General features: G+C 39.5%; 1 pseudogene; it reads left to right on the forward strand.

Moving 5' to 3' along the window:
• The first annotated feature begins 228 nt into the window (after positions 1-228).
• Positions 229-15,858, forward strand: LOC140503345 (inositol polyphosphate-4-phosphatase type I A pseudogene; annotated as a pseudogene).
• Positions 15,859-17,312: the final 1,454 nt, after the last annotated feature.

Raw genomic sequence — 17,312 nt, forward strand, 5'->3', positions numbered from 1 at the left:
CATCAAATTGGTTAAAGGGATAATCAGAAGCAAACTCTATTGCGGGAGGACAGATCAAGGGAGAGGAATGAATAAATGGAGGGCAGGATAGGACATAGGGAAAAGTGGTTAGTTTTTCACCACATAACTCTTATGGAAATGTTTGGCATGACTACACATATATGACCTATAGTGAATTGCTTTCTGAGTGAGGGTGGGTGGGGAGGGAGAAAGAGAGGGAATAAAAACCTTTGATAATGAATATTAAAAATTGTTTTTAAATGCAATTAAAAATAACATGTACTGGCAATGGGGTATATAAATCTATTAACCTTACAGGAAAATAATAGGGAGGATGAGGGAAGAAGGAAGTGGGATAACACAAAGGAAGACAGATTGGAGGAATGGGATGGATGTATACTGTCCTGGGGTGAGGGGTGGGGAGAGGTGTGGAGAAATTTTTGAATTCAAATTCTTGTGGAAGTGAATACTGAAAACTGAAAAATAACTAAATTACATATTTTTAACTTTTTTAACAAAAAATGTTTTAAAAAAAGGAATAGAAGAAGTTATACTCTAAGAGGTAGGAACAGGGTGAGGATTCACACCCTGGGGAAAAAAGAATAAAGTGAGATGGAATTTCCATTGACAGGAGGAAGGAAAAGGGGTAATGATTTACTCCTGGGAAAGAGGAGGACCGGTAAGATACCTGGAGGGAAGATATTCATTGTCCACATCTCGGAAAGACAGTAGGTCAGAGATCAACGAAGAAAAAAATGGAAGCAAAGAAAGACTGGAATTCAGTCCAAAAGAGAGTTAGGCAAGTCCCAAGTATCTACTTCAGGGAAACTTCTGCAGCATCTACATGCTCCTGGGTTCCACCCAGACCAAGGCTTCCATGGTCCCATACCTTTTTGGCATTGAGGCACAAGCTCTACAGCGCTTTCAAGACATGCTCCCCTCAGTTTTTCACTGCTGCCTTCTCTTTGTCTCAGATTCCAAAATGGATCCTGATGCCAGAACTCCCCAGAATAATAACAGGCTTGTAATAGACACCTCCTTAGGCTCAACCCCTTCCCCCTGATTTGAATGGAGAGTGTTGAATTCATTCCAGGCATTTCTTCACACCAGCAGGCTGAAACCCCTCATCTAAATTTCTAGCTCTGGCTCTCAATCGGTCCTTCATGGACCCACCTGACATGAAACTTCTCTGTTTTTTACTAAACCACCACCATATCAAGTCATGTATCACATCTGTCTACCACAAACTTCTCACCTTTCATCATATGGGTCAGGGTGACTCTTGACACTGCAGGCAACTTGCTACAAAAGACAGACACTGGTAGGGGCCCTTTATAGAGGCCAATTAGTAAGACTTACTCCCATTCCTCATGCCCCCTCCACCTCACCAGTGTCAACATAGAAGGAGCCATGAACTCCCTCCTCTCAACAGACCAATCCCCTCACAGTTCTATTTGATATCTTCAACTCCTTCATCTCTACTCTCACTCTTCTACCTTAAAGTGCATATTTCAATGCCACACGTGATGTTACATGGAAGCTACCAACTAGACCCAGAAATGAGGACAGAACCTGGGGTGTAGCCATGCCTGCTGTTTTCAAGACCTCCACTGATTACAGGATGATCTAAGTAAAAAAGGGGGAGCTGGGATAGAGAGGAAAACAGAAGCTGCCCACAAGGTTCTATCTCTGTCTTGCTTTGTATCTGGGTTTGTGTCTGAATTTCTTTGTCTCTGCTTCTCTTTCCCACCCTGCTCTTACCTGTCAAACTTTTAAAAGCAGAAATTATATGTCAAAGATAAAGCAGCTTCAGATGTTTCCATGGTCTAGGACACCCAGAATGAAAAAGAAAATAAATTGAAGATCGTTTTCTCTATCAACCTGTCATCGCAAAGTCTGAAAGGGTTCATTCCCCCATATAAGAAGAGAATGAAAATCCATAAGAGGCAAACACTGACAGCCCAAGAATCTCTTTCCTGCTCTGACATATTCAGAGGTTTGTTTCTTCACATGGAAATTTCCCCCTTCAAACACTGACTCAGGCAACTTGTGAAAGTCATGTTGCTCTGTATTCTTAAAATACAGAAAGTCTTTTGTTCTCTCCCTTTGCAGTCTGTAAGATTTGCATCCAAAGACTACTCCAGGTACTCACTATATCACATTGGTCAAGTCACTTCATTCATCTGCATTATTTCCTTCATCCATCACATGAAAGGGTTAAATTCAAAGGCCTCTAAGTTATCTTCTACTTCTCAGTTTATGACCCCATCATTCAGAGATTCTACGAAGGCAAATCAATTGACTTTATAATCTGGAAACTTCTTTTGGAAAGTTGAGTTAAATCAGAAAAACAGGCAACATTGACATGTTTGCTTTTTTTCATGATCTCATGATAATTTGTACAGGAGAGACTTCCTCAGAAATTCTTCAAGGCCTTGAAGACTACCATCTGATCTCAAGATAAGAAATGATTGTAAAAAGAATAATAAAATACATACTCCCATCTGAGAAAAAAACCAAAGGGAAAAACAATCCTAACAATGATACCCCTAAATTCAAACAGGCTAAATTCTCCTAATAAAATGGAAGAAAATGATAAATATATTTCATCAGCAGCTTTTTGGTAGCAAAGAACTAACTGGAAACAAAGCATATGTTGGCTGGTGAACAGACTCTCAAGTTGCTGTGAGTAAACTTTAGGGCATATTTCTGCTTAATAAGTCATATAAACATTAAGAATTGAGGGAGGCAGAGACAAGATGGGGGGGCAAGTCAAGATGGCAGAGTAGAAAGACACACATAAGTAGGATCTCCCCACACAGCCCATAAAATACCTGTACAGTGGGACTCTCAACAAATTTTGGAGCAGCAGAAGTGGAGAAGAACAGAGTGGAGGAGATTTCCAGCCCAGAGTGACCTGAAAGGCCCACGGGAAATGTTAGTTGCACTGGTTGCAGAGGGGAGCATGGAGCCCAACCCAGACTTGGCCACAGGGGCATGAACAGCCCTCGGGGGTGGAATCTTCAGTCTTGGAATCCCCAGTCGCAGCAGCAGCGGATCCGCAGATCCCTCAACCCACAGGCGCCAAAGGTCAGTGACCAGGTTTTTTCAGCTGACCAGGAAGGGAGAAGGGCCTTCCCATAGCTCTGGCTTCAGGCAGCAGCTGCAGAGGCCACATTGGGCAAGTGGCAGCAGTTCTCAAGGCAGCCCCTACAGCAGCCTGAGACCATTGCTGGATCATAAAAACCCCTGGGGGCATTGAGGGAGCTGATTTTTGTCTCGCACTGAATGGTAGCCCTGCCCCAACAGCTTAACTGAATCGCACCCCGCTAGTGCTAGCTTGGCAGAACTGGAGGTCAGGTGCCTGTGGAGAGGAAATTCTGCTAAGATTCTGGGCACAAAAATCCCTACCTGCACCCAGACCTGTACACGCCTGATGGTGCCACCTTGGAGGAACTGATATCTTACAGGTCCCCAGAGTATACCCTACTCTTGACAAAGGACCAAAAAGTCAAGTAACTGGTTGGGAAAATGAACAGATATCTCCTCCCATCCTTTCAGATGAGGAAGAACAATGCTTACCATCAGGCAAAGACATAAAAGGCAAGGCTTCTGTATCCCAAACATCCAAAATAAATATTCAGTGGGCTCAGGCCATGGAAGAGCTCAAAAAGGATTTTGAAAATCAAGTAAGAGAGGTGGAGGAAAAACTGGGAAGAGAAATGAGAGAGATGCAAGAAAAGCATGAAAAGCAGATCAACACCTTGTTAAAGGAGACCCAAAAAGATGCAGAAGAAAATAACACCTTCAAAAATAGGCTAACTCAATTGACAAAAGAGGTTCAAAAAGCCAATGAGGAGAAGAATGCTTTAAAAAGCAGAATTAGCCAAATGGAAAAGGAGGTTCAAAAGCTCACTGAAGAAAATAGTTCTTTAAAAATTAAAATGGAACAGCTGGAGGCTAATGACTTTATGAGAAAACAAGAAATCACAAAATAAAACCAAAAGAATGAAAAAATGGAAGATAATGTGAAATATCTCATTGGAAAAACAACTGACCTGGAAAATAGATCCAGGAGAGACAATTTAAAAATTTTGGGACTACCTGAAAACCATGATCAAAAGAAGAGCCTAGACATCATCTTCCATGAAATTATCAAGGAAAACTGCCCTGAGATTCTAGAACCAGAGGGCAAAATAAATATTCAAGGAATCCACAGAACACCGCATGAAAGAGATCCAAAAAGAGAAACTCCTAGGAGCATTGTGGCCAAATTCCACAGTTGGGTACAAATTGTGGGTGCTACTCCATTTGAGTTCTACATGATATTCTTAGACTCTAAACTAACTAGGCACTTGATGGAAGAGGAATTAAAGGAGATGCCCATTAAGTAGGAAGGAGACGAACCAATTTTGCCCCACAATTGTCAGGACATTCTAATGCCATAAAAAATGATTAACATGAAGAATTCAAAGGAGTATGGAAAAGTTTATGTAACTGATGAAAAAAGAACTCAGCACAATAATCATAATAGCTACCAGTTTGCTGAGCATTTTACAAATATTTCATTTGATCCTCACAAGAATGCTGGGAAGTAGAAGAAATTATTTTCTTGTTCAGTCCTTTTTCAGTCATGGCTAACTCTTTGTAACTCCATTTGGAGTTTTCTTGGCAACGATACTGAAGTGGTTTGCCATTTCCTTCTCCAGTTCATTTTATAGATGAAGAAACTGAGGCAAACAGAAAATAAGTGACTTGCCCAGAGTCACAAAGCTGGACGTGTCTGAGGTCACCTTTCACCTCATATCTTCCTGCCTCTAGGTCCAATGCTCTCTATCCACCTCTCTTTCCATGAAGGCAATATGCACAGTACTACAACCTAAATTGAAAGAACAAAACAAAATGATTTCTATGTGTTTAGAATGACCAGGCTTACTCTCTATTTTTCATCTTTTGATTTTGTTTGACTGATTCTTGATGTCTCATAGAGTCATTAGTTTCCACTTGCCCAATTCTAATTTTTAAGGAATTCTTTTCTTCAGTTATCTTTTGGACCTCTTTTTCCTTTTGACCAAATCTACTTTTTAAGGAGTGGTTTTCTTAAGTCAATGTTTGTCCTTCCTTTTCCAAGCTGTTGACTCTCTCCTATATACCTCCCATTTCTTTTCCCAATTTTTCTTCTGCTTCTCTGATTTGACTTTTAAAACCCTTCTTGAGTTCTTCCAAGAAGACTTTTTGGGCTTGAGACCAACTCACATTCCCCTTTGCAGCTTCAGATATAGATATATTGATAATGTTGTCCTCTTCTAAGTTTATTTTGATCTTCCCTGTCACCATAGTAGCTCTCTATGGCCGATGCTCATTTTTGCTTTTTGTTCATCTCTTTTTGCCTATTTCCTGGCTTTTAAAGTTGAGCTCTCCTGCTGAAGCACAGAGGTCACTGGCCCAAGGTGACTGGCTTTGTGAGATGGGGCTTAAGGTGCTGGCAGTTGGAGACTGTAGGGGTCTGGCAGCTTACCTGGTGCTAAGCTGGGGTTCTAGTGGTGGTGTCTGGCATGTGCTGAAGCCAGGTGTGATTTTCCTGCATTTCCCTGGGGTTACACTAAAGCATGAGAAGGTTTGGCCCCTGGAGGATGCCTGTTTGCCCTGGGCTGCACTGAAGCATGTGGAGATCCAGCTTATGGAGGACACATGCCCAGTGGGGGTGCACTAAAGCACTTGGAGCTCTTTGATCAGGAGTCTGTCAGTTCCCCTGGGTATGCTAAGGCACGTTGGGGGTCTTGCTTTTGGCATTTACCTTCTCCACCACCCTGGGGCTCAGGATGTCCCACTGGTTTGCTGAAATGGGGCTTGCTGCTAGCTTGCTGGGCCACTTCCTGTCCTGGAATGTCCTCCCCTTTCACCTGAGTGAGACCGACCTTTCTTGCCACACCACTAAGTTTCCCAAGCTAAAACACTGCTCTACCCCATTTTCACTGTTCCAGGATTTGTTTTGAGGTACTATTTTATGGTTGTTCTGAGGTGAATGTGGGAGAGCAACAGCAATTTACTGCCTACTCCCTCTTAGCTCCCTATCAAACCTACTCTCAAGAAAAGAAATGAAAAAATGCATCTCCCTCCTTTTCTCAGAGAGGTGAAGAACTATGGGTGTGGAACACTGCAGAGATGGTCAGACTAAGTTGATGTGTTGGTAAAGGAACAGTGGTGATAGAGAGGGCACTAGACTTGGAAAGAGAAAGACCTGGATCATCATGGAGATGCTAATTGCTGCTACTATTAGACAGTGAGCCTGTTGGATCTTGGATTAGGTACTGAAATGTCATCAGGTTCCCTGAAATAGGAGATTGAATTGATAATGACAGTTATTTCTAACGAATCAGAAACTCACAAAGGGAAAAGGCCTGAAGACTTCTGACATGAGGACACTGAGGAGCAAGTCACAATGTTATCAGTCCAGCATGACATAATCCATAAAAAAACCTGGGGAAACCATCACAATGATGAAATTGGTGAAAACACCTTTCTGACATAGACTCCATTTTCTTCCCTCCCTTGAAAAGGGCAACCCCTACCTGGTTGACCACAGGTCTAACTATAATATATCTTGACATTTGGATAGTAGGAAGGTAGAGTGCATCTATTGACTTATATCTACCTTACCCAGAATATAACAAGGCTGAAAGAAATCAGGTCCAGCACTGCTGATAAAAGCTACTGGACTTCTTAGACCCTAGACCTAGCAGGACAGAATAAAAACCATCATAAAGATGTCCCTCTCCCAAATAGTTGAGACTTTTGGAATCCAAAATGGCACAATAAGTCAGAAAATAGCCTAAACTCTCCCCAAATTACCTCCAAACAACTATAAAATAATGCCTTAAAATGAATACTGGAATAGCAGAACCAAGAAAAAGATGGGATGAAACAATTTTTCAGCCCAAGACAATTTACAAGGTTGACAGGAAATATCTGTCTCACTCAGGTAAAAGTGGAGCACAGTCCAAGACAGGCAATGTCCATGCAAGCCCGCAGCAGGCTACACCACAGCAAACCAGATAAATATAATACATAAATGAATACATGCAAATCTTCATCATTTCTATATATAACCAACAAAGCTCAACAGAAGACATAGAAAGGGAAATTCTACTCAAAATAACTGCAGATAATGTAAAATAAGTGGGTATCTACCTGCCAAGACAAACCAGGAACTATATGAACATAATTACAAAGCACTCTTCATGCAAACAGTCAGATCTAAACAACTGGAAAAACATCAATTGCTCATGGGAAGGCTAAGCCTGACCATTCTCCCAAAATTAATTTACTTATTCAGTGCCATACCAATTAAACTACCAAAAATGTTTGTTTTAGAGCTAGAAAAAATAGTAACAAAATTCCTCTGGAAAAACAAAAGGTCCAGAATATCAAGGGAATTAAAGAATTAAAATGTGAAGAAAGGTGGCCTAGCTACACCAGATCTCAAAGTATATGATAAAGTGGTGCTCTGCTGGTGAAGAAGGAGGAAGAGGAGGAGGAAAAAGATGAGGAGGAGGGGCACCAGTCAATGACTTCACAACAAGGCAGCCCTAGAGCAAGTAGTGGCAAGGCTGAAGGTTTTTCAGTCTGCAAGGAGATGCAATAGCAGCAGGGATGGCAGTGCTGCTTCCCCAGGGCCTGCCACATGGGGAGCTCACTTGAGAAGTGGGTCCCAGGAACCCAGGAAACATCAGTATTCCCTGCCAGCTGTTGCTATTCAACCTTGGTGAAGCTGCGAGTGACCTCAAGAATTGAGGCTATGTGGTGAAATAGAATCTACTTCTATAGCCTGTCTCTCCTCTCCTGAAAAAAGAACCAACTTTCTGGCTGCTCCTATACCAGGTGAATGGGGCTCACTGCCAGGACATTCCTGGAAATGGTCATGGTCAGAACCAGCAGGGAAAAGCCCACCATTTCTCATAAAACCATGACAGCAAGAGAACACAGCCTACTTCATGGTTCCAAGTCCCATTCAGTGCACTGGACCTCAACTATTGATGTTGCATCTAGCATGCTGGAACTGTTTCTGGCAGGAAACATCCAGGATCTCATATCAGAATTCAGCTTGACTTGTGGCAAGCTGCATATTCCATCACTAGATCAAAAACCAAATATTTTTGTAGCAGTGAATGTAACAACACCTCCTCAGGCATTCTGGACAAAGCATGCACAGAGATTATAGAGGGAACTTAAAATCATATATTTCTAAGCAGTATCACCTTCTTTCAAGACTCCTTTATCAATCAAATGAGGCAAACCAAACTATCTGTTTATGATGTCAAAGATAGACCTTAGGGAACAATGTTTTTATCGGGCTCTGGGACATTCATAGTAAAATATCTGCTCCAGGAGAATTACCATAGGTTGCCTTGACCACTAAGGTATGCTGAAAATGATCCTGTAGGTAACATGACTGTAACAGGATCACAAATGGAAGAGAAATTAGACCAGTGGCCCTCTGCAACAAGGTCACCTGATACAGTTAATGAGAGTTGACTGAAAGTGTTCTCTCTCTACATGTTCCTAGACAGTTTCTCAAACTCCTTCTAGAAGAAGATGTAGATAGGGCTTGTGATTTTGAAAAAAATCAGGAGAGCAATCTCCTTGCTGAGAAAGTCTTTATCAACAAATAGCTACAATACTAACTTAACAGGAAAATTTAACTAATTTACATCATTACAAAGGCTACTCATGTAAGGCAGGCAATTTGAAAGCTGATAAAAAGTTGGAATTTGTACCCACAGATTTGCACATGCAGAGAATGTGAGTCCAAGATGAGGGAGCATCAGATCAGAACTATGACATCATGACTACAGGAGCAGCCACAGCAAGTTGCTATGGCTTTAAGACAGGGGTTCTTCCAAAGCAACTGCACAAATTTGAAGAAACCAAGAAACATAGTTATGAGGAATGTTGTACCTCAGCCAGCTGCCAATCAACAATATCCATCCTACATGACATCATCAGAATGAAAGAGATTATTGCCCAGATAAACACCTTAAAATCTCAAATCAGTTACTATGCTGAAAGGCCATCAAGGGAAGTCAAGGATGGATCACCTAATGGTTTTGAAAGGGTACTCACCATCTTAGCAGATAAGATAAGACAACTGATTACCTTTTGTGACTGTAAATTGTTGGCTAATTCAATATATGGACTAAATGCTGCTAGACTTGATTACATTGCCTCCAAAGCATCTCCCACCTCCACTGAGTAGGAACAGGTACTGCTAAGGAATGATCAAGACACTCTTGTGGCAAAGTTCACAGGAAGAAATAGTCACTTTGACATGAAGCAAAATGGGAGAAAGTTTGGTTGGATGTCAACAAAAGCCTGTAGTACATCATCCAGAGAGTTGACAAACTCCTCCAGAAAGAGGAATTACACAGTGAGAGCTGTGAAGATATTTTCCAGTGTGATGTCAGCGGGGCTAGTAAGACAGCAGGGCCCTTTCTGAAAAGTGCATCCTTTGCTGATGACACTCACAAACTGCATAGCCATGATGAATGACAAGGCTGAGAAAGCAATGGTCTTCCTGTTAATGCGGGACTGCACTCCCACCATAGCTATATACCTGTAGCTTCAGTATTTCAGGGATGTTGTCTTCTGCAAAACTCTGTCATTTGTGGGTTCATCCTCAAGCCAAGGAACTGTCTACATGATGATGGTTTCCTGCTGCAACTCTACACTATTGACTTACTGGCCCAACTTGAAACCCTCAGCACCTATGGTAAGGAGTTGGAAGACATGAGTCTGGGAATTATGAACTTGAGGAATGTGACATTTAAAGTAAAACAGGTCACATCAAATTCATCAACAGAAATGCTCCCTGTAATTACAGTAAATCATGATGGATTTCATGTGAGGATTCCATTACCAGGCACTCTATTTGATTGCTTCCCCAGGAGATTCAGAATGGTGTGCTTTGGAGAGTTCAACCTGTCCTTCAACATGGCAACATATCCAACAAAAACTTGACAGAGAGATCTGGAAACACATCTTTGCAAGAAATTATCCATGTGAAGAGTTTGGGGAAATTAAATTTTTACTTTAAGCAATTCAAGGAAGTTTTACCTGGTGATTGTCTACCTCAACTTCATAGCCAAATGTGCATACCTGAGCTGTTGTGGTTTCTGGAACAGAGTCTACATTCCAGGAAGAATAAAAATGTTGATGTTCTCTTGCAAGTTTCTGAGGGGTGCTAAAAACTCAACGAAGTCCAATTTACCAGCTGAAACAGTGCCCAGAACAGAACAGCTATGTCAGTGACCCTGGAGCAAAGTCTGATCCAGTGACATAAACATGGAATGGTTCTCCAGGTCTTCACCAAGTATGGGTTACATGAGGAGCAAGGGTTGTTGGCAAGAAAATGAAATGAAGAATGTTGGATGTCACAAGGATGCATTTAATTCCCTGTAGCTGAAGGCTTTCCCAAGGCATTACAGGTTTCCAGAAGGAACTTCAAGAAAAATTGAAACATAAACATAATGTGCCTTCTAATTAGCTGTTACACAGCTGTTACATGGGTACACTCTGGTTGAGTTCTTCATGAAGACCAGAATTTTTTTAACATTTCACCCTAGATTCTATTATCATGTTATCTTGTTGCATTGGAATGAGTAGGAAAGAATGTTAGGATGCAGTAGTTTATGTGGTGATGACTGCCCCTTTAAATAACCCTCATTCCTATGTGAGCTACACAAATGCCATGAAATCATTCCCTGTATTCAACAACTAGGTATATCCAGGATGCAATGGACTTTTTATAAATGACCACTTAGGTAACTGTTTCATATAGCAACTTTTCTATGGAGTTGATTTAAGGTTCAGTTTTTTCATAGTACTGTACTTTTTAAAAATTAGAAACTCAGTAAATGATAAAATTATTGGAACTGAGGCAACCCTATACACACTGATGAAATCAGACAAAATCAACTTCTAATTTCAGTTAAATAAATTAGTCCTAACGCCAACCCATGGAGCAAAAGGAAGTGGTCAGGATGATTTGGCCTTTGTATGATGCTACCTATAAAATGTGAAGTCAATATGTCATTATGAGAGCTTGGAAAGTTTCAAAATCACTGATGATTTTTCCATGTATTTCTTATGTCATCATGCTTTATTAGAATTTGGTGGTCTCTTTCAACAGCTGTGTATCTTGGTGAGTCATTGTTGTAATTAGTCTTGAAGGTTAAAAACCAACCAATAACAACAAAATATATTAAATAGTTCTCTTTCCCCTTATCCTTATACTCATTGCTTTAAAGCTTCTTGTTAACAAGATTAGATTTTATCTTCCAAAGCATACGCAAAGTTCCCCTAGGACACAGCTGAAATTCTGTGCATCCACAGCCAAAAAGAGGTATTTTTACACAACATTCTGAAGTGCATGCTTACAGTTTCATGAAGTGTTATCAATATTTGAATGAAGGAAATCTAAATATTCCTAGAGCTAACCTTCAGAGATTTGATTATTCTTTCACCTCTTTACTTAATTTATTGCATTTCTTGAGGCATAAACTATTATCCTATTTCAGTGTCTTTAAAATGCCTTGCCATCCAATTCATGGGAATTCCTAATTTATGTTCCCCTTCTGCCTATTCTATTATGTAAGGTAACCAGCAACTGCTGAGCCAGTTGGCTCTGTCTCTTTCCAATCTTCAAACTGGTTTCCTGTTCACTCAAAAACCTGGGAATTGCAATTTATTCCCTAATCACAGCAAAACATTTCAGGACTTCTTAAAAGCATATGACTTTACTTTTCCTCCTTCATATTTCAAGGGAGGTTGAAAATTAGAAGCTAAAGACCTGCTCATCTATTTTCTGTAAGTAAATAATGACTATGACAAGAGTTTCACAGAATTGTTTTTATTTGGGGGGAATGCTTGTGTGCAAGTATTTCATCAGTTCTGCTAATCATGGTTGTCGTTAAGACATTCCTTGGGTATGTTGTTCTTAAAATTATATAAATCTTTTGGTCTATTCTTACATTACTTTGGTGTGTATAAACAATTCTGTGTTGCTTAAAAGGATACTAATATGTACATGTACATTTTACTTAAACTTTTTAATGTAGCTAAAGAATAAAACCCATGAAAAGGTCACTGATTTGAAATTACCCATGTCGGGGCAGAGCCAAGTTGGCAGAGTGAAAGCATGGACTCAGCTGAACTATTCCACAAACTCCTTCAGATACGTCTAAAAAGTGAATCTGAACAAATTTTACAGTGGGAGAATCCACTAAGAGACAAAGTGTGGCAGATTTCCAGCCCAGGACAGTCTGGAAGGTTGAAGGGAAGAATCTGTTGCATGGGGCTGGAAGAGTCCAGAAAGTTCAGGCTGCATCAAGTGCACACTCAGTCATATGAATAGCAGAGCGGAAATGGCCCCAGGTGGACTGAATGAGAAGCAGCAATATGGAATCCCAAGCCTCTCAGTACAGGGCAGGAGTCCAGCAGAACTGAGTGATACAGAAGTACAGAGCCCATGGCAGCAGCTACAGCCACTCCTGGCGTTATCAGCCACAGAATAAATGTTTGAAAGTCACCAGCTTGAACTTCCAGGAGCCAAGATGGCAGAGTAAACAGTAAGTGCTCTCCCTTGTTGACTTCAGAAAAACCCAGAAAATATTGCCCCCAGAAAAAATCCTGTAATAGTGGAACCAGCAGAAAAAGTAAATAGTCTTTTATCTCAGGAGGCTAGGGAGATCATCTGGAAGAGTCCCTTTTGCTGTGACTGAAGGGAACCAGTGCAGGACCAGAAGCATCCCAGCAAGCACCATCTCAGTAGAGCAGCAGAAAAGCCTGAGTCCCATGGGGTGGAACCAGTAAGCACCACCACCAGGACCCCAAGCATGCCTTCACACAGCCAAGGGAATTGAGCAGACACTAGTGCAGATGGGGTTCATCAGTCGCTAAGCCTTCCTGTGCTCTAGCACAGGCCTAGGGAAGGAGGAGACCTCCTATGGCCAGACCACCCCTCCCCCACACCTCACATCAGGAGCTTCAGTGTAACCCCCAGGGAAACTCAGAAAGACTTCGCCTGGCCTCAACCTTGGCACATACCAGCCACCTCAGCACCAGGTAAGCTGTAGCATTATATAGCTTCTAACTGAAAGAAACAGAGGCCACAACACACAAAGCCAGAAGACAGGCCCCAAACTCCAGGAAAAGTAATGTGAGACAGAGCCCCTTGTGCCCTAGAAGCAAAGATCCACTTTAAAAGTCAGGAAAAAGGCAATCATCATGAGCAAGAAGGAAACTAGAAAAGTTAAGACCATAGAATCTTACTATGGGGACAAAGAAGATCAAAATAGGAATTCAGAATGGGAGAGCATTGACACTGTACTCATATCTGAAATCTCAAAAGGGAATATAAACTGGTCTCAAGCCCAAAGAACATTTTTGAATTAAAATTCTCAAGAAGGATTTTAAAAGCCAAATTAGAGAGGTAGAAGAAAAATTGGCCAAAAATACAATTGGCAAAATGAAAAAAGAATTCACTGAAGAGAACAGCTCCTTAACAAGGAAAACTGGCCAAATGGATAAGGAAGTGCAAAAGCTAACTGAAGAAAACAATTTGTTAAAAATTAGAATTGAGTAAGTAGAAGCTAATGACTCTATGAGGCATGAAGAATCAAACAAAATCTAAAGAATGAAAAAAAGTAGCCTCTACCTAAAACAATCAATAAGCTCTGTATGTAATGGGGATAAGCTAGATGCATTTCCAGGAAGATGAGGGATGAAACAAAGATGTCCATTATCACCACTGTTATTCAATATGGTATTAGAAATGTTAGCTTTAACAATAAGGGAAAAAAAGAAACTGAAGGAATTGGAATAAGAAAAGAAGAAACTAAATTATCACTCTTTATAGATGACATGATGATATACTTAAAGAATCCTAGAGAATCAAGTAAAAAAACTATTTGAAATAATAAACATCTTTGGCAAAATTGCAGGATACAAACTAAACCCACATAAATCATCTGCTTTTCTATAAATTATGAACAAAGTCCAACAGCAAGAGATAGAAAGAGAAATTCCATTTAAAGTTACAATAGACACTATAAAATATTTGGGACCCTACCTGCCAAAACAAACCCAGGGACTAGATGAACAAAATTACAAAAGACTTTTTGCACAAATAAAGTCAGATCTAAATAATTGGAAAAACATCAGTTGCTTATGGGTAGACTGAGATAATATAATAAAAATGGCCATTGTACCTAAATTAATTTACTTATTCAGTTCCATACCAATCAAACTACCAAAAAATTATTTTCTAGAGCTAGGAAAAAGAATATCAAAATTCACCTGGAAAAACAAAAGGTCCAGAATATCAAGGGAATTCATGAAAAGAAATGCTAGGGAAAGTGACCTAGCTGTACCAGATCTTAAATTGTTTTATAAAGCAGCACTCATCAAAACCACTTGGTACTGGTTAAGGACTAGAGGGGTAGATCAGTGGAATAGGTTAGGGACATGAGAAATAGTAATCAATGATTATAGCAGTCTACTGTTTGATAAACCCAAGGACCCCAGCTTCTGGGACAAGAACTCACAGTTTGACAAAAACTCCTGGGAAAACTGGAAAATAGTGTGGTAGAAACTGGGCATAGACCAATGCCTGATACCATACACCAGAATAAAGTCTAAATAGGTACACAATTTTGGTATAAAGACTGATAATATAAACAAATTAGATGAGCAAGAGTAGCTCATTTGTCAGTCTTATGGAGAATGGAGAAATTTATGACCAAACAAGAGATAGAGAACATTATGAAATGAAAAATAGATAATTTTGAATACATTAAATTGAAAAGATTTTGCACAAACAAACCCAATGCAACAAAGATTAGGAGGGAAGCAGAAAACTGGGAAGGAATTTTTACACCTAATGTCTGTGATAAAGGCCTCATTTCTAAAATATATGGAGTCAAATTTACAAGAATACAAGTCATTCCCCAATTGATAAATGGTCAAAGGGTATGAACAGGCAGTTTTCAGAGAAAGAAATTAAAGCTGTATGTAGTCATATAAAGAAATGTTCTAAATCACTATTGATTAGGGAGAGGCAAACTAAAACAACTCTGAGGTACCACATCACACCTATCACATTGACTATCATGACAAAACAGGAAGATGATAAATATTGGAGAAGATGTGAGAGAGTTGGAACATTAATTCGTGGCTGATGCAATTGTAAGGTAATCCAACCATTCTGGAGAGCAATTTGGGACTATATCCAAAGGGATATAAAAATGTGCATATCCAGCAATACCGCTTCTGGGCTATATCCGAGAGATCATAAAAATCAGGGAAAAAAATATTTATAGCAGCTTTTTATGTGGTGGACAAAAACTGGAAATTGAGGGAATGTCCATCAATTAGGGAATGGCTGAACAAGTTGCTGTACATGAATGTAATGGAATACTACTGTGCTACAAGAAATGACAAACAGGGGGACTTCAGAAAAACCTGGAATGTTTTCTATGAACTAGTGCTGAGTGAAATGAGCAGAACCAGGAGAACATTATACACACTAACAGCCACAGTGTGTGAGGACTGTTTCTAATAGACTTAGCCCTTCACATCAATGCAAGGACTTAAAACATTTCCAAAGAACTCTTAATGCAAAATGCATCCAGAGAAAGAATCATAGAGTCAGAATGCAAAATGAAGCATATTTTGTTATGTTTTGGTTTGGTTTGGTTTTTCTCATGGTTTCTCTAATTTCTTCCATGCAACATGACTAATGTGAAAATGGGTTTAATAAGAATGCATGTATAGAACCCATATAAGATTGTATGCCATCATGCAAAGGGAGAAGGGAGGGAGGGAGGGGAAGAAAAATTTAAAACTTATAGAAGTGATTGTTGAAAACTGAAAACAAATTAATTATTAAGGAAAAAAAAGGAATTACCCATGTCTAAACTCTAAAGGCCTTATGATGAAAAATGCTATCCATCTCCAGAAAAAGAACTATTGATGTCTAAATATAGATTGACACATACTTTTTTTATTTTATTTTTCTTGAGTTTTTGTTCTTGTCTATGTTTTCTTTCACAACATAACTGTTATGAATATGTTTTGCGTGACTACATATATATATAACCTAAATGGAATTGCCTTCTCAATGAGGGTAAGGTTGGGGTGGGAAGAAGGGAGAGAATTTGGAACTCAAAGTTTTAATAACTAATATTAAAAATTGTTTTTACATGTAATGGAGGGGAAATAAAATACTAAAAAAAAGCTTAAAAAAAGAAATTACCCATGTCTAAAATCTTACAAAACATATTTACTTCTGCCATTCTTTTCTCCAGAAAATTCTCCTTAAAATACATAACTGTGTTTAATATGTACTGTATGCTTATTTACATGAATAAATTCTTTGTAATCTTCTCTGGCCAGCAATATTCAACTGAAACTGCTCTCTCCAAACTCAGCAAATTTAATTATCTTTTAACAATCCTAATCCCTCTTCACCTCTATGCTTCATTTCAAACCGTTGACCACTTTCTCCCCCTACTCTCTACTCTACAGGATTTTGTGACACTGCTCTATCTGTTCTCCTACTTGAGTGGGGAGTCATCTTAGTTTCCTCTGCCAGATCTTCATCTATGCCAAATAAACTCCCTGTGGATGTCCCCAAAGGCTGTGTTTTAAGTTTCCTCAGTAATTACTTAGTCATGTTACTTTCCAATCTCTACAGAAATGTTATTAGACCAATTTACATATTTATCAAGGACATTTTAAGAAAGATAATAAGAATGGAAACGGTTAAACTCTGCAAATAATATATTAGATTAGAACACATCTTTACAGTAAACTTAATTCAAATAAATTCAGCAAACATTTATTAAGTGCCTATTATGTACCTGGTACTGTGCACTGAGTTCATAAAGATAAAAATAAAACAATCCAGACCCTCAAAGACATTACATTCTAATAATACTAATAGCGCTAATAATAATAGCTGGATTTTATACAGTATAGATCTACCGTGTCCAGGCACTGTGCTAAGCACTTCATTAATATTATCTCATTTGGTCCTCACAACCACTCAGGGAAATAGGTACTATTATTATCCCCTTTTTACAGATGAGGGAACTGAGAGTAAGAAAGGGCCACTGGATTTGGCAACTAAAAGATCATTAGTAAGTTTGGAGAGAGCAGTTTCCATGGAATGATAAGATCAGAAGTCAAATTGTAAGGGATTAATAAGAGAGTGAAAAAATAGAAAGTAAAGGCACCTATTGTAGATGGTCTTT

The sequence above is a fragment of the Notamacropus eugenii genome, chromosome 5 (genome assembly GCF_028372415.1).
Source record: "Notamacropus eugenii isolate mMacEug1 chromosome 5, mMacEug1.pri_v2, whole genome shotgun sequence".
Taxonomy (NCBI): Eukaryota; Metazoa; Chordata; class Mammalia; order Diprotodontia; family Macropodidae; genus Notamacropus; species Notamacropus eugenii.